The sequence below is a fragment of the Lepus europaeus genome, chromosome X (genome assembly GCF_033115175.1).
Source record: "Lepus europaeus isolate LE1 chromosome X, mLepTim1.pri, whole genome shotgun sequence".
Classification (NCBI taxonomy): Eukaryota; Metazoa; Chordata; class Mammalia; order Lagomorpha; family Leporidae; genus Lepus; species Lepus europaeus.
The window spans coordinates 80799619-80816027 of NC_084850.1; the positions used below are offsets into that span (position 1 = coordinate 80799619).

Below are 16409 nucleotides of genomic sequence, written 5' to 3' on the forward strand. Positions count from 1 at the left end.
GGGTGACTTGGCAGCATTGGAGGGGTAGCTGTTCATATTGGTCTCTCTGTGGGGAGGTGGAAGCCAGAGCACCTTACTCAGCTGTCATCTTGGTTCCTTTCCCATAATAATGTACTCTTTTTGTTTTTTTAAGATTTATTTGTTTACTTGAAAGGCAGAGTTACAGAGAAGCAGAGGCAGAGAAAGGGAGAAGTCTTCCATCCGCTGGTTCACTCCCCAGATGGCCACAACAACCAGAGCTGTGCCGATCCGAAGCCGGGAGCCTGGAGCATCTTCCGGGTCTCCCACGTGGGTGCAGGGGCCCAAGGACTTGGGCCATCCTCTACTGCCTTGCCAGGCCATAGCAGAGAGCTGGACCAGAAGTGGAGCAGCCAGGACTCGAACTGGTGCCCATATGGAATGCCAGCACTGTAGGCCGTAGCTTTAGCCACTACACCACAGCACTGGCCCCAGTAATGTACTCTTAAAGTCGTTTGTTTGTGATATATAGCTTCCTCAGTGGTTGATTTCTTTCTCTTAAAACTTCCTTAGGAGAATCTCATTTAATTGAGTACTATTTAATTATATTAATAAGACCGTCTGGGGGCCACCACTGTGGTGCAGTGGGTTAACGCCCTGGCCTGAAGCATTCCATATGGGCACCAATTCCAGAACCAGCTGCTCCACTTCCGATCCAGCTCTCTTCTATGGCCTGGGAAAGCAGCAGAAGTTGGCCCAAGTCCTTCCTTGGGCCCCCGCACCCACGTGGGAGACCCGGAAGAAGTTCCTGGCTCCTGGCTTCGGATCTGCACAGCTCCAGCCGTTGCAGCCAATTGGGGAGTGAACCAGCGGATGGAAGACCTCTCTCTCTCTCTCTCTCTCTCTCTCTCTCTCTCTGTAACTCTGACTTTCAAATAAAATAAATAAATCTTTTAAAAAAATAAGACTATCTATTAGAGTATTTTTAAAACATTTATTTATTTATTTGAAAGAGTTACAGAGAGGCAGAAGCAGACAGAGAGAGAGAGAGAGAGAGAGGTCTTCCATCCACTGGTTCACTCCCCAGATGGCTGCAATGGCCAGAGCTGTGCTGATCTGAAGCCAGGAGCCAGGAGCTTCTTCTAGGTCTCCCATGCAGGTGCATGAGCCCAAGGACTTGGGCCATCTTCTAGTGCTTTCCCAGGCCATAGCAAAGAGTTGGATCGGAAATGGAGCATCTGGGACTCAAACCGGAGCCCATAAGGTATGTTGGCACTGCAGGCAGCGGCTCTACGCACTATGCCACAGCACCGGCCCCAAGAGGAGTATTTACTGGACCAGCAAGCATTATTGCTGTAGGGATTTCTAATTTCGATGTTTTCAACATTTGACAATGTTTTGATCTTTCTGTTTTAAAGGAAGTTCTACACATTCCTTGGTATTAGTTCCTGAGTTTGTTTTATTAGGTACTGTTACTTGGATAGTTTAGCCAGAAGATGTGCCCTTTTTCAGATACAGCTATTAGTACATTCATGGTCTTTATATGTGCAGTAGTACAGTGAACAATTAAAGCAATGAGATACCATTTTCTCCTAACAAAAAAGGAAGAAAATGTGTTCCTTGTTAGAATTTAGTAAAAATGGTACATACACCTGTTGCTAGTGGCAGCCAAAATTGGTAGAATCATGATAAAAATAATTTATTCACAAGTGAAGAATTATAGAATTATTCATCTCTGGTGGCCCAGTAATCTCCCTTTTGAGAATTCAGAACTATTTTAAGAAACTAAAATGTTCTGTATCTCAGTATGTTCCTTAAAAACTGAGAAGCAACTTAAGTATTCAAAATGAATAGATATTTTATTCAGTACATAAAGTCACTGATGAATACTGAATGATTTTCCCATGAAATTTTGATAATTATACTTCAGACAGATTCCAACTCTTTGCTTCCTGTGGGATCCAGTGCCTGGCTGGATGATAGAGGAAGTGATAGTTCATCTGATTTGCATTCATATGACTACATATGGATCTCTGCTGAAATCTGTTGTGGAAGCTTCCTGTGACAAACATGAAACACCTAGAAGAGGCTGCTTTGATCTGATTTTTCATGGTGAGGCCTTATTCAGAAGGCCATAGCTATAGTTGTCCTTCTCTTACGCAGTTTCATTCTCTCTAGGAAACCCCAGACCTTACTTCCTAGTATGTTACATGGTACTTATAGAACTAATAGATTCACAGGTGTTCTTGTTTCCATGGAATATTAATAGATTCTGATTCGAGTAGGATATTGTTTTTATTTTTTGTTTTTTCTGTATATTAGAAATATACCAAGGTAAATAAATTATTTATATAAGTTCATAATACTTTATTTAGCCTTTACTGTGAGCAAATTACTATTTGTGTGCTTTATATCCATCATATATGTATATTTAATTTTTTAACTTATTTGTGGAGTTTGTTGGTTGGAGAGGGAGAGAAGGAAAGTTTTCATCATCTGGTTCACTCCATAAAACTTGGAATGTCTGGGACTGGGCCATGTCAAAGCTGGTAGTCAGAAATTTAATCCAGGTCTCCTACATGGATGGCAGGAACTCATTCACTTGAGCCACCACTGGTACCTCACAAGCTGTGCATTAGCAGGAAGCTGGAGTTATGAATCAGAACCTGGTCATCCTGAAATGTAAGGGAGCATCTTAACTAGTGTCTTCAATGCTAGGATGAATACCTGCCCCCTCCATATATTTTAATTCCTGCATCCTTGTGAGGTTGAAAGATATTGGGCCTATGCTTTTGACTTGACCTGGGCCTTTGTATCAGAAGAAGGTTGTGAGGAGTGTGAGTTCGTTTCTCTGTAAATGAACCTTTACCTTAATCCCTTATATTAGGTTAAAATTTTTCCATAATCTGTAATTCATTCCAGTACTGTAGTATTAGAAAGATAATGAATGCTTTAACACATGATAATATAATAAATATTTCCATAATAGATATTATTTATATGAATAATACAAATATATTAAAGATGATCTATAAAATACAGATAAAGAGAAGAAAAATAAGTCACCTCAAATGTAACTACCAATATTTCAGTTCATTTCCTACCAAATTCTCTCTATGATATATAGATGTCCTTAAAAGTATCTTTGTGGGCATAGAAAAGACTATTTGGTTAATTAGAAAATGGGAAGCTTAGCTTTTAGATTCAACTTATAAGTCTCATTATTTTATTTATCTCGTGATTCAAACTCCCATATACATTTTAAGCTTCCTTTATTGTATATCAAAACATCATGTTGTACATGATGAATATATACAGCAAAAAATGAATACAAGATATTTCGAAAGGTTCACGGAAATATGTATTAAGGAAAAACTGCAGCAATTTCAAAATTTTGATTACACTTTCCACAAAGTTTTTGAAGTACTTGTCCATTTGAATATAAAAGAGATAAAAATAAGAAAATATCAGTATAATATGAACTTGAATAAATTTGTTAACTACGCTTTGTAAGATGTTTATAACGGGAAAAAAAATCTGTGGGGTATATGGGGGCCTCGCTGTACTTTCTGTGACTCTCCTGTAGATCTTTTTTTTTTTTAATATTTATTTATTTGAAAGAGTTACATAGAGAGGAGAGGCAGAGAGAGAGAGAGAGGTCTTCTGTCCAATGGTTCACTCCCCAATTGGCCGCAACAGCCGGAGCTGCGCGAATCCAGCCAGGAGCCAGGAACTTCTTTTGGGTCTCCCACGCAGGTGCAGGGCTCCAAGGACTTGGGCCATCTGCTGCTGCTTTCCCAGGCCATAGTAGAGAGCTGGATCTAAAGTGGAGCAGCCAGGATTAGCACAAATGGGATGCTGGCGCTTCAGGCCAGGGCGTTAACCCACTGTGCCACAGCACCAGCCCCTCTTCTGTAGATCTTAAACTGGTCTGCAAATAAAGTTTATTGAAATTACTCAGAAAGGGAAAGGACCACAAAAATACATTGGAATGTGCCATTGAGGATGGACTGACATTACCTGAAAGTAAGAATTTTATAAAATAAGGGTCTTGCTCTTCATACCTCCTTGTGTCTTTGCCAAAGCCACTCCCTGAGACTACTATGGATCCTGAGTACGTGAAGCTTTATCTTTACCTTAGGAATGTCTCTATTGAAAGGCATTTATCCTGAAAAGACTCATAATTTCTCAGATACAGAGTAGGGAACAGAAGTTTATTTATTTATTTTTGACAAGCAGAGTTAGAGAGAGAGACAGAAAGGTCCTCCTTTTTCCATTGATTCACCCCCCAAATGGCTGCTGCGAAGCCAGTGCTGAGCCAAAGCCAGGAGCCAGGTGCCTCTCCTTGTCTCCCATGCCGGTGCAGGGCCCAAGCACCTGGGCCATCCTCCACTGCACTCCCGGGCACAGCAGAGAGCTGGCCTGGAAGAGGGGCAACCGGGACAGAATCCAGCGCCCCGACTGGGACTAGAACCCGGTGTGCCGGCGCCGCAGGTGGAGGATTAGTCTAGTGAGCCACGGCGCTGGCCTCCCGGGAACAGAAGTTTAAAATGGACTTTTAATCATCTTGCCTCAGTCTCACCCCTCTCCTCATGTTGTCCCCTCTCACTTCTGGTTCCCTCTAGCTTAGCTTGGTGAGTGCAGCTCCTGGCTTCATCACCATAGCAACCAATAGCTAGGGCCAATTAAGCCACAACTATGTAATTAGACACCTAAGTTGATTATAGAGCCCAGAATATTGAATGGAGGAGAGAAGCTGACAGGAAGGAAAATAAGGCAGGTCTTAGCTGAAGAGAATTGGGCAGCTGAGTACTGCATACCCTTCTCCACAGTAAGCCATGAGCCTCAAATATTAGCATTATAGTATGTGCTTTCAAACATCCGGCCAGAAGGGGGCACCAGGCTCCTTTGAGAAACTGTATAGGAGGAGCTGGTGGCTGAGATGGCTGCATCCCATATGAGAGTGCTTGGGTTTGATTCCAGGCTCTCGCTTCTGCCCCCAGCTTTCTGCTAATGCAGATCCTGAGTGTCAGTGGTGACAGCTTGAGTAGTTGGGCTTCTACCACCCACAAATATAAATACATTTCCTGAGTCCTAGCCTGGGGAGGACACCAACCCTAGACCACAAGATGTTACAGTAGGGGTTGGCACTGTGCCAAAGAGGGTAAAGCCGCCGCCTGCAATGCAGGCATCCCATATGGGCACCGGTTCAAGTCCTGGCTGCTCCACTTGCAATCCAGCTCTCTATTATGGCCTGGGAAAGCAGTAGAAGATGGCTGAGTCCTTGAGCCCCTGCATCCACATGGGAGACCCAGAAGAAGCTCCTGGCCCCTGGCTTTGGATTGGCACAGCTCCCATTGTGGCCAGTTGGGGAGTGAACCAGCGGATGAAAGATCTCTCTCTCCCTCTCTCTGCCTCTCTCTTTCTCTGTAACTCAGACTTTCAAATAAATAAATAAATATTTTTTTAAAAAATGTTACAGTAGAGCTGTGAGTGGTTCACAGGACTCATGGTGACTGTCAGGGCTCTGTCTAGCAGACCAGGCAGTAGGAAGAGCTCTACGTGCCTGGTACTGCTCTAGGCACTGGACATGAAGGTCTGGGAATAAACCATTATGAAAGTATTCTTACACCTGAGCATTAGGGAGTCTGGTGGGGTAGGAGTATCTCCTGTGTGTTTACAATGTGTTTTTTTTTTTTTTTCCTTTATTTGAGAGGCAGAGAAAGAGCACACACTCCCATCCACTGGTTCAAATTCTCCAAATGTGCAGAACAGCCAGGATTGGGCTGGGCTGAAGCTGGGAATTCAATCCAGTATCACATGTGGGTAGCATCATTTGTAATGCTATGGAGTTTGGGTTTTTTTTTTTTTTTTTGACACCTGAAATGTATTTATCTGTATTTGTGAAATTAAAATTAATTTTCAAGGAAGGACAAGATACCGTCTGAAAGAATATGGACTTTCCATGGACTCACAATTATTGAGTGTTTACCATATGCTCTGTGTGATTCTAAGAATTTACATGTAATTTTCGCCGGCGCCATGGCTTAACAGGCTAATCCTCCGCCTTGTGGCACCGGCACACCGGGTTCTAGTCCCGGTTGGGGCACCAGATTCTATCCCGGTTGCCCCTCTTCCAGGCCAGCTCTCTGCTATGGCCCAGGAAGGCAGTGGAGGATGGCCCAAGTCCTTGGGCCCTGCACCCGCATGGGAGACCAGGAGAAGCACCTGGCTCCTGGCTTCAGATCAGCGCGATGTGCCGGCCGCAGCAGCCATTGGAGGGTGAACCAACGGCAAAAAGGAAGACCTTTCTCTCTGTCTCTCTCTCTCTCACTATCTACTCTGCCTGTCAAAAAAAAAAAAAGAATTTACATGTAATTTTCATAACTATGGAGTAGGTAGTTTTATTCCACCCAAATTTTGCTGATGAGAAAACTAAAGCAAAGACATATTAGATAACTCACAGTGTCACACAGCTAGCATGAGGTAGAACCAGGACTTGAATCTAAGCAGTCTAGTTTCAGTTTGTCATTTAGCTACTATACCACTATATACATTAAACATATATAGAACATTTTAATAGACAAAAGATTAATATCCTTACTAAAGCAGTTATTAATGTTAGTATGAAAGATACAAAGAACACAATAGAAATGTTGCCAAAAAATAGAAAATTCAGAGAGAAAGCAATAAAAATTCCTAATACTGATATGTGGGCATGGAGAAGTTCCATGATGACTGAGTATTGTAAACAGGTCACTACACCCTAAATTAATCCAAAATAGTTCAATGTAGTTCGAAGTAAAAGATCAACAGGCAACAAAATTTCTTTATTGGAAACTGGCAGGCTGAAATTTCAAGTCAGTTGGAGAAGAAAATTTTCAAGATTATAATTTTTTTTTACAAAAGGAATGAGGTTTCCTACCACAAATCAAAACATTCTAAGAGCCTTGTAACTAAAATAATGATATGGGCACAGAAATATATGAATAAATCAAAGGAACAGAATATTTAGAAATTTACATAGCATTCCTATGTGGGTACAAAGATGATTCAATTATGCTCGCTGTGTCAGAATATGTAATTGTAAAAACAAAGTATAAGCAACCCAAATATTCATCAAGAAAGGACTGGTTAAACCACAGTAAAATAAAATTATGGCACATCCTATCCTGTGCATAGGATCTCTATGTAATTACACATTAAAAGCTCTGTGACATACCATTAGTTGCAAAAGGCAAATTGTAAAATAGTATGTATATTAAAGTCTCATTTAAAATTTTATACACACACACACACACAAACTTCCATCAGTATTTCCACAGAGGTAAAAAAGATCTTCCAGCCCTACCTGGCATTCAGTGATTGTAAGATTCCTGCAGATTAGTACCCTGACAGTCCCCGATTACTGAGCATGTGAACTTTATCCTCTGCTTTTATCCCATTTCTAGGCAGTGTTTCCGGTGGCAAACCTTCCCTTCCTGATTAAGGCTCAGCACTCCCATTCAAGTCTTTTGCTCTCCTACCTTAGGCCCTAAACCCAGGTATGGCTTTTAGTCATTAAGGACTATTGATGAAATTAAGATAAACTTATTTCTGGGTCTCTGTCACATCCATATGCACAGCCCTCTCAGATTCCTTCTTATTTTCACTGTCAGAGCATAAGTACTGTACAGATCATTAAAGCAATCAGCACCTGCACAGATTAAGAATATGACTCATTCACTGAAGATGATATTTAGTTCTGGAGCACTTAGATAGAATTGTGACGCTTGCAAGAATAAAAATAAATTAGCTCTTAGCTGGAGAGAAGAGGGCAGCTGAGCATCTCGATGCTCAAACATAGTCCCTTGCACTTAACCTCATCCCCTGTCTCTAGAGAACAGGGATAAACTCAGAAGCTGGGCATAGTTTCACCTTTTCCTCTTGCCTCATGGGTATTGATGGCCTGTGGTTTTTCTTTGTTTATTTTAAGATTTATTCATTTAATTTGAAGAGAATAGCAGAAAGAAAGGGAGAGCGATTCCATCTGCTGGTTCACTCCCCAAATCCCTGCAACAGCTGAGGCTGAGCCAGGCTGAAGCCAGAAGCCTAGAACTCCATTTGAGTCTCCCATGTTGATGGCAGGGGCCCAAGCACTTGGACCATCATCTGCTCTCTTCCCAAGAACACTATCAGGAAGTGTATAGGAAACAGATTAGCCAAGACTTGAACCAGCCCTCCATTATAGGATAATGTTGGACACAGTGATTCAAGTAGTTTCTTAACCTACTGGGGTTTGAACACAAGGATTGGACACTTGACTACTTTGGATCTCCTCAGTGCTATCCTCTGGGCCCCTTACCCACTCTAACTGGATGTCCAAACATAGACATGTAATTTTAAAATCCATAAAGTGTATCCTTAGAACTCTGTTCAACAGCCTCAGTAGGCACAAAATGGGTACACTCAGTCCTGCCCAGTAATCTTGCAAGATAACTGATATGGTTGTCAGGAGCCCTGAACTCCAGTTGCAGATTTTCTGCTAACCAGTATTATTAGGTAACAGTCCATAACCTGTCCTGAGTCTCAGTTCCTCCAGTTGATTAGTGATAATCAACTGTACGTGCCATGTGGGGCCAGTTCTTGTCTTGCTGCTCTATTTCCAATCCATCTCTCTGCTATGGCTTGGGAAAGCAGTAGAAGGTCGCCTAAGTGCTTGGGCCCCTGTACTCACATGGGAGACCTGGTCCTGGCTCCTGGCTTTGGATCAGCTCAGCTCCAGCCATTAAGGCCATTTGGAGAGTGAAACAGCAGATGGAAGACCTTTCTCTCTGTCCCTCTCTCAGTCTGTAACTCTACCTCCCAAATAAATAAGATCTTTAAAAAAAAATCTTTGTAGACATGACTGACATCCTAGCATTCTAAGACTTCTTTTAAAAAATCATCCATTTATTTGAAAGGCAGAAGTACAGAGAGAGAGAGAGAGAGAGAGTGCGTGCAAATATCTCCCATTGGCTGGTTCACTCCCCAGATGGCCACAATGGGCCAGACCAAATCTAGGAGCCTAAACTCTATGTGGGTAGCAGGGGCTCAAGCGCTTGGATCATCTTCTGCTGCTTTCTCAGGCACATTAGCAGGGATCTGGATTGGAAGTGGAGCAGCCAGGACTCAAACCTGTACCCATCTGGGATGCCAGCATTGCAGGCAGCTGCTTAACCCACTGAGCCACAACACTTTATAAACCAGAATGTTGCTCTTGCCACTCTAGGTTCTTACAAAATCCACACCATGAGACAATCATAGACTACAAATCTTAGAATAGGTGCCTTTGCTGAGGCCCAGCAGTTCTGCTATATTTCTTTAGTCCACCTATGCACTCACCTTAAGTAACTGTAAGGTATTGTCTTTTATCCTCAAATCTTAAGATTTTCTCCATCTTTATTCGCTGCTGATAATCTTATTTTCATTACACTGAGAAACCACATGTAATTAAAAGTGAATATTCTAGGGTCAGCATTTTCTGAAGGGAGGAAAAAGCATTATCTTGGTTTTCCATTATGGGGTGGATCAGCCAAGTGCCAAAGCTTGGATCAACGGGCCAGCACTGTGGCACAGTAGGTTAAGCCTCCACCTGCAGCGCCAGCATCCCATATCGGCACATGTTTGAGTCCCAGCTACTCCACTTCTTATCAACTCCCTGTCAATACACCTGGGAAAGCAGCAGAAGATGGCCCAAGTGCTTGGGTCCCTGCACCCATGTGGGAGACCCAGATGAAGCTCCTGGCTCCTGGCTGCAGCCTGGCTCAGCCCTAGCCCTTGTGACCATTTGAGGGGTAAACCAGCAAATGAAGGATCTCTCTCTGTGTAATTCTTTCAATTAAATAAAATAAATCTTAAAGAACAAAAACAGTGAATATTCTACACATTCTTAGCACTTACAGACCTGCAAGGTCTACATCCATGTATTCTTCCCACACATTCCCACAGACTCACTATGCTTAAAGCAAAAACCAAAACCACTGTGCACTAGATTCCATCCCATCCCTTGGACTTCTCTCTCTCTCTCTCTCTCTCTCTCTCTCTCTCTCTCTCTCACACACACACACACACACACACACACACACAATCTCAACAACATATAAGCAGGCTCTTCTCTTTCTTCCAAACCAACCAACTCACCTTCCTGTAGTTCTCCTTCTCCCTCTCCGTTTTTCTGTTTTAATACTTCCTCTCCAGTTCTCTCAAGCAAGGCCCTGATTTCTCCTATGGTTTCACTACAGTAATTCTCCTGGCATTACCTTCTGTGTTCTCTAGAACTCACTATCTCTGCAAATGACACTGGTTCTCACAGTGTGGTTTCCAGTCCCACAACAGCAGCATTATTTGAGAAACGCAAACTTTATGGCCCCATCTCTAATTTTCCATATAAGAAATTATTTTTTTTTATTTTTTTTTTTTTTTATTTTTGACAGGCAGAGTGGACAGTGAGAGAAAGAGAGAGAAAGGTCTTCCTTTTTCCGTTGGTTCACCCCCCAATGGCTGCTTCGGCCAGCGCACTGCGCTGATCCAAAGGCAGGAGCCAGGTGCCTCTCCTGGTCTCCCATGCGGGTACAGGGCCCAAGCACTTGGGCCATCCTCCACTGCACTCCCGGGCCACAGCAGAGAGCTGGCCTGGAAGAGGGGCAACCGGGACAGAATCCGGCGCCCCGGCCGGGACTAGAACCTGGTGTGCTGGCGCCGCAGGCGGAGGATTAGCCTCCATATAAGAAATTCTAAGGATAGGGCCCAGCAGTCTGCTGTATCAAGCCCTCCAGGGGCCACATGGTAACACAGTGGTTAAGTGACCCCTTGTGATGGCAGCATCTCATACCCAAGTGCTTCAGCTCCTGCCACCCATGTGGGAGAACCAGATGAAGTTCCTGCTTTGTGCTTTGTCTGAGCTGCAGCCCAGCTGAGGTCATTGTGTCCATTTGGGCAGTGAACCAGCGAATAGAAGATCAATTGCTCTCTTGTTCTCTTTTATTGCCTTTGAAGTGCAAAAAAAAAAAAAAAATCCAGGCGATTCTGATTCATGCTAAAGTCAGGTAACCAAAGTCCTATAAGGAATGGAATAAATGTCCTAGTTGTGATTGCCAAAGTCTGGATGGAAAAGAGTAGAATCTATCAAGAATGTATGATATAGATTGGACCCTAAGGGTGCAGCCACCTGGTACATGGTTGTGAAGCATCCTCTTCATTCAGAGAGGAGCAAAGTCAAGCACAAACAGTGGGCAAGAGGACTTCAGAAAGTTTGTGGAAAACGTAATTAGAGAGTTTATTTCGGTGCAAAAAAAAAAAATTGAAATCTAGGCAGCTTTTTCATAAATATGCATTTTCCACAACTTTTTGTAGACTGTTGTAAAGCTAGTCAATGGCAGGTCCTAGAATTTTTGCCTACCCATATCCACTTGGGTAGATGATCTAGGTATCTTTCTGTAGCTTCTCAAAACATGCTTGCAAGTCCATTCTGTGCACACTAAGAAAACATTAAGGTACTGTAGAACAGGGACTTTAAGGTATGCTATGGGAAGGATTGAACTTTTAGAACTGATCCAAACTTTTTTAGAAAAAAGATTTTTAATTTATTTGAGAGAGTTACACAGGGAGAAGGAGAGGCAGAGATTCTCCATCCGCTGGTTCACTCCCCCCAAATAACTGCAACAGCCAGGGCTGGGTCAGGCTGAAGCCAGGAGCTTCATCTAGGTCTCCCACATGGGTACAAGGGCCCAAGCACTTGGGCCATCCTCTACTGTCCCAGGCCATTAGCAGGGAGCTGGATAGAAAGTGGAGCATTCAGGACTTGAACCAGCACCCGTATGGGATGCTGGCACTGCAGGAAGTGGCTTAACCCACTGTGCCACAGTGCTGGTCCCTTGATCCAAGCTTTGATACTTTGCTGATCCATCCATTATCCAAGATAATGCTTTTTCCCCCCTTCAGAAACCCCAAAGAACACATAGGCTAGGATGTACCACTTATTCGAGAATAATTGCAAAATGTCCAAGGAAATCAGTGTGCTACTTTAAAAGATTGGGGGCTGGTGCCATGGCACAGTAGGTTAATCCTCCGTCTGTGGCACCAGCATCCCATATGGGCGCCGGTTCTAGTCCCAGCTGCTCCTCTTTGGATCGAGCTCTCTTCTATGGCCTGGGATAACAGTAGAAGATGGCCCAAGTTCTTGGACCCCTACACCCACATGGGAGACCTGGAAGAAGCTCCTGGCTCCTGGCTTTGGATCGGCACAACTCCAGCCATTGTGGCCATTTGGGGAGTGAACCAGCGGATGGAAGACCTCTCTCTCTGTCTCTCCCTCTCACTGTCTGTAACTCTACCTCTCAAATAAATAAATAAAAATCTTAAAAAAAAAAAAAGGTTGTACCCTAATTTTGGGTTCTTCAGGAAGTTGTTGTAAAGCATGAATAAGTAGCATATTGTCATTCTGGTTTGATTAAGCCAAAGAGATTTCCTCATATACAGGAAGGCTGTATCACTTCAAAGTCATCCTCCTACAGATTTTTATGAGATTAGTGGATACGTGCTAGGGATAGTCAAGAGTCTCTCCTAATTTGGCTTTTCCTCACTCTTGTACTTTACTTACTCCATTCATTTCTAGCCTCCTGCTTAAGCCACCAACCCTACAGTCTTATGGTTCCTTTCTTTTATCCTAGTCTGAAAATGTGTTAGATGAGTGATTATGTAACGATATATACAATAATGATTGTGGTTCTAGCAGCAATTAAATGTGTTTCCTGATAAATCTCAATTACTCTATCCTCTTATTCCAATCAAAGAAATAAAAGAAATAGGGGCCAGCATTGTGGTACAGCATCCCATATGGGCGCCAACTCAAGTCCTAGCTGTTACACTTCCAATCCAGCCCCCTGCTAATGTGCCTGGAAAACAGCAGATGGCCCAAATACCAGGCCCCCTGCCATCCACATGGGATACCTGGTGGAGTTCCTGGCTCCTTACTTTGACCTGGCCCATCCCCAGACATTGCAGCCATCTGTGGATTGAATCAGCAGATGGAAGATTCTCTCTCTCTCTATCTCTCTCTCTCTGTGTGTGTGTGTCTCTGTGTGTGTGTGTCTGTGTGAAACTGCCTTTTGTAGTATCTTCAAAGTTGCCTGAATGTTCGTTTAATTTTCCTCTGAACGTTTTTTCACTCTTCACTCACAGAAACTATGTCATTATCATTTTATAGTTTTCAAATTCACGATGCAAAGCCCACCCCCTCACACTGCAGATGACTTTCGCCTAATTTCTAAAATAAAGGAGCTGGTAGACAAGAACTAGTCTTTGTTTCTCCCTTCTTGAATCAATGGGATCCAGTTTTCTTTTTCTGTTTAAGTGTAATAATTTTACCAATGCACTGGAAAATGCTGCCTCTATATTCTAGTTACCTTATAGCCTAACTTGTAAATTTAATCTTCTCCTCTCTATCTCTGTCTTTTCAGTGTCTCATTCTTTCTGTCTTTCCATTTTTCTTTAGACTTCTTACCACTTACAATTAAACTTTTCAAGGCTCTCCTATTTGGAATTTGAAATAGTCTCTCCTCAGTCCCATGTCCTCAAATAGCTAATCCTCTCTCTCTCTCCTTCTTATAACAAATGGTACCTTTGAAATGAGTAAAAAATTTTATTAATTGTCTCTAGCTTCTTCATTTCCTGTTGAGTTATTGAATAAGTGCAGCCTGACCACATGCCTATCAATTAGAAGTAAAAGATGAGGCCGGCGCCGTGGCTTAACAGGCTAATCCTCCGCCTTGCGGCGCTGGCACACTGGGTTCTAGTCCTGGTTGGGGCACCGGATTCTGTCCCGGTTGCCCCTCTTCCAGGCCAGCTCTCTGCTATGGCCCAGGAAGGCAGTGGAGGATGGCCCAAGTGCTTGGGCCCTGCACCAGCATGGGAGACCAGGAGAAGCACCTGGCTCCTGGCTTCGGATCAGTGAGATGTGCCGGCCGCAGCGGCCATTGGAGGGTGAACCAACGGCAAAAAGGAAGACCTTTCTCTCTGTCTCTCTCTCTCACTATCCACTCTGCCTGTCAAAAAAAAAAAAGAAGTAAAAGATGAGATTTTGCTGGGGTTGGGTGTTGTGATGACCTACAAATGCTGTCATGCTCCTCTACCAAACCTCACTGTATATAACAATAGAAAAAGAATTTGTTTGATATCTTGGACTGGAACTGGAGCTACTAGCTTTATTCATAAGAGTCAATTGTTGGGGCCGGCACCGTGGCTCACTTGGTTAATCCTCCGCCTTTGGTGCTGGCATCCCATATGAGCTCCAGGTTCTAGTCCCGGTTGCTCCTCTTCCAGTCCAGCTCTCTGCTGTGGCCTGGGAAGGCAGTGGAGGATGGCCCAAGTGCTTGGGCCCCTGCACCCTCAACGGAGACCAGGAAGAGGTGCCTGGCTCCTGGCTTCGGACTGGCTCAGCTCTGGCCATTGCGGCCATTTGGGGGGTGATCCAACGGAAGGAAGACCTTTCTCTTTGTCTCTCTCACTGTCTAACTATATCTGTCTAATAAAAAATAAAAATAAAAAAAATAGTCAATTGTTAAATCAAAATTTCTCTGAGTAGATTGTTAACTATTAGTAGCTTGGAATCTGTAATGTTGGAAGTATTTACATCATGGAAATCTATAAACATTATGCAGCAAAACCTTTCTCTCTTTTTTTTTTTTTTCCTGAAGCATCATTTTACTAACTCATCACTACCTTGATATGATCTTGATTAAAGCCAAGGACAAGAGTTCCATACTTTTTTTTTAAAGATTTATTTATTTGAAAGGCAGGATTACAGAGGCAGAGAAAGAGAAGTCTTTCATCTCCTGGGTCACTCCAGATGGCCGCAACAGCCAGAGCTGCACCGATCCAGCCCCGGAGCCAGGATCTTCTTCTGGGTCTCCCACGTGGGTGCAAGGGCCCAAGGACTTGGGCCATCCTCCACCACCTTCCCAGGCCACACCAGAGAGCCGGATCGGAAGTGTAGCAGCCGTGACTTGAACCAGCACCCACGTGGGCTGCCGGCACTGCAGGCGGCAGCTTTACCTGCTGTGCCACAGTACCAGCCCCATCCATAGACTGTTTAGAATCCTTAAATCCTAAATCCCATTTCCCAGGATTTGAACACAACATTTTTTGCATACTTTTTGTCAGATATTTTACTTCTACACACATGCCATTTTATCTTTTATCTAAAATGTCTTTAGTATTTAAAGTATATTTAAATTGATTGATAGCTGAATAAAGATACTTAGAAATTCTCGTGTATTTACTCATATATTTACCAAATGGAGTGCTCTTTTTCCTTCCTGCATATATAAATTTCCATCTGGTCTATTTCCCTTGACTCATCCTGGAGAATTTCTTCCAGAATTCGTATTAGGTATGCTTTCTGGAGGAAAATACCTCTTTCTTTTTATGTATGAAAATATCTTTATTTTGCTCATTTTCTAAGGAGTTTTTGTTGCTTTTGGAATTCCAGGTTTGACAGGATTTTTCTTTCAGCAGTTTTAAAGTATCATTCCATTGTGGTCCAACTCTATGGTTTCTAATGTAAAGTTAATGGTGAACTTGTCATTGTTTCCCTGAGTATATAAGCTGTATATTCAAAGTGCTGAAAGTACAAAAACTGCCAGCTAAGAATCGTTCATCCAGCAAAACTCTTCTTCAATGATGAGAGACTTCCCTAGACAAGCAAAAGCTGAGAGAGTTCATTACCACTAGGCCTGCCTCATAAGAAATGCTAACTATAGTTCTTCTAATTGAAACAAAAACATAGGAAATAGCAGCATGATAGCATAAGAAAGTATGAGATTGATTTATAAATGTAAATATATCAAAAATACAGAATACTGTGTTATGATGGTAGGTCAACAACTTTTTTTTAAAAAGATTTTATTTATTTAAGAGGTAGAGTTACAGACAGTGAGAGAGAGAGACAGAGAGAAAGGTCTTCCTTCCGTTGGTTCACTCTCCAAATGGCCACAATGGCTGGAGCTGCGCCAATTCAAAGCCAGGAGCCAGGTGCTTCTTCATTGATTGAACTTAAATGTTAACAGTTGAGGGACCTGGCATTGTGGTGCAGCAAGTTAAATGGCCGCCTGTGATGTCAGTATCCCATCTGAGCACCAGTTCAAGTTCTGGCCACTCCAGAAGATGGACTAAGTACTTGGGCCCCTGATACCCACACAGGAGACCCAGATGGAGTTCCAGGCTGCTGGCCTCTGTCTGGACCAGCACTAGCCATTGTGAACATTTGGGGAATGAACCAGTCAATGAAAGATCTGCCTCATTGACTCTCCCTCTCACTCTGTCTTTCTAACTCTACCTTTCATTTCAAATAAATATTTTTTTTAAAAAAAGAATACATAGTGAAAAAAGTTTTTAAATTCTTAAAGTTGAAAATAGACTATTATAAGATATTT

General features: G+C 42.8%; 1 long non-coding RNA gene across 3 annotated transcripts in view; it reads left to right on the forward strand.

The window, feature by feature from the left end:
• The window catches only part of LOC133752430 (uncharacterized), a 79261-nt gene extending 64091 nt beyond the window's left edge, over positions 1 to 15170 (forward strand). Inside the window, exons 5-6 of one of the 3 annotated variants that reach the window (XR_009864941.1) lie at positions 7410 to 7502; positions 14771 to 15170. This is a non-coding gene — a long non-coding RNA (uncharacterized LOC133752430). The remainder of the gene's footprint in view (positions 1 to 7409; positions 7503 to 14770) is intronic. The other 2 variants (XR_009864939.1, XR_009864947.1) reach the window with 2 other exon arrangements.
• The last annotated feature ends 1239 nt before the right edge of the window (positions 15171 to 16409 follow it).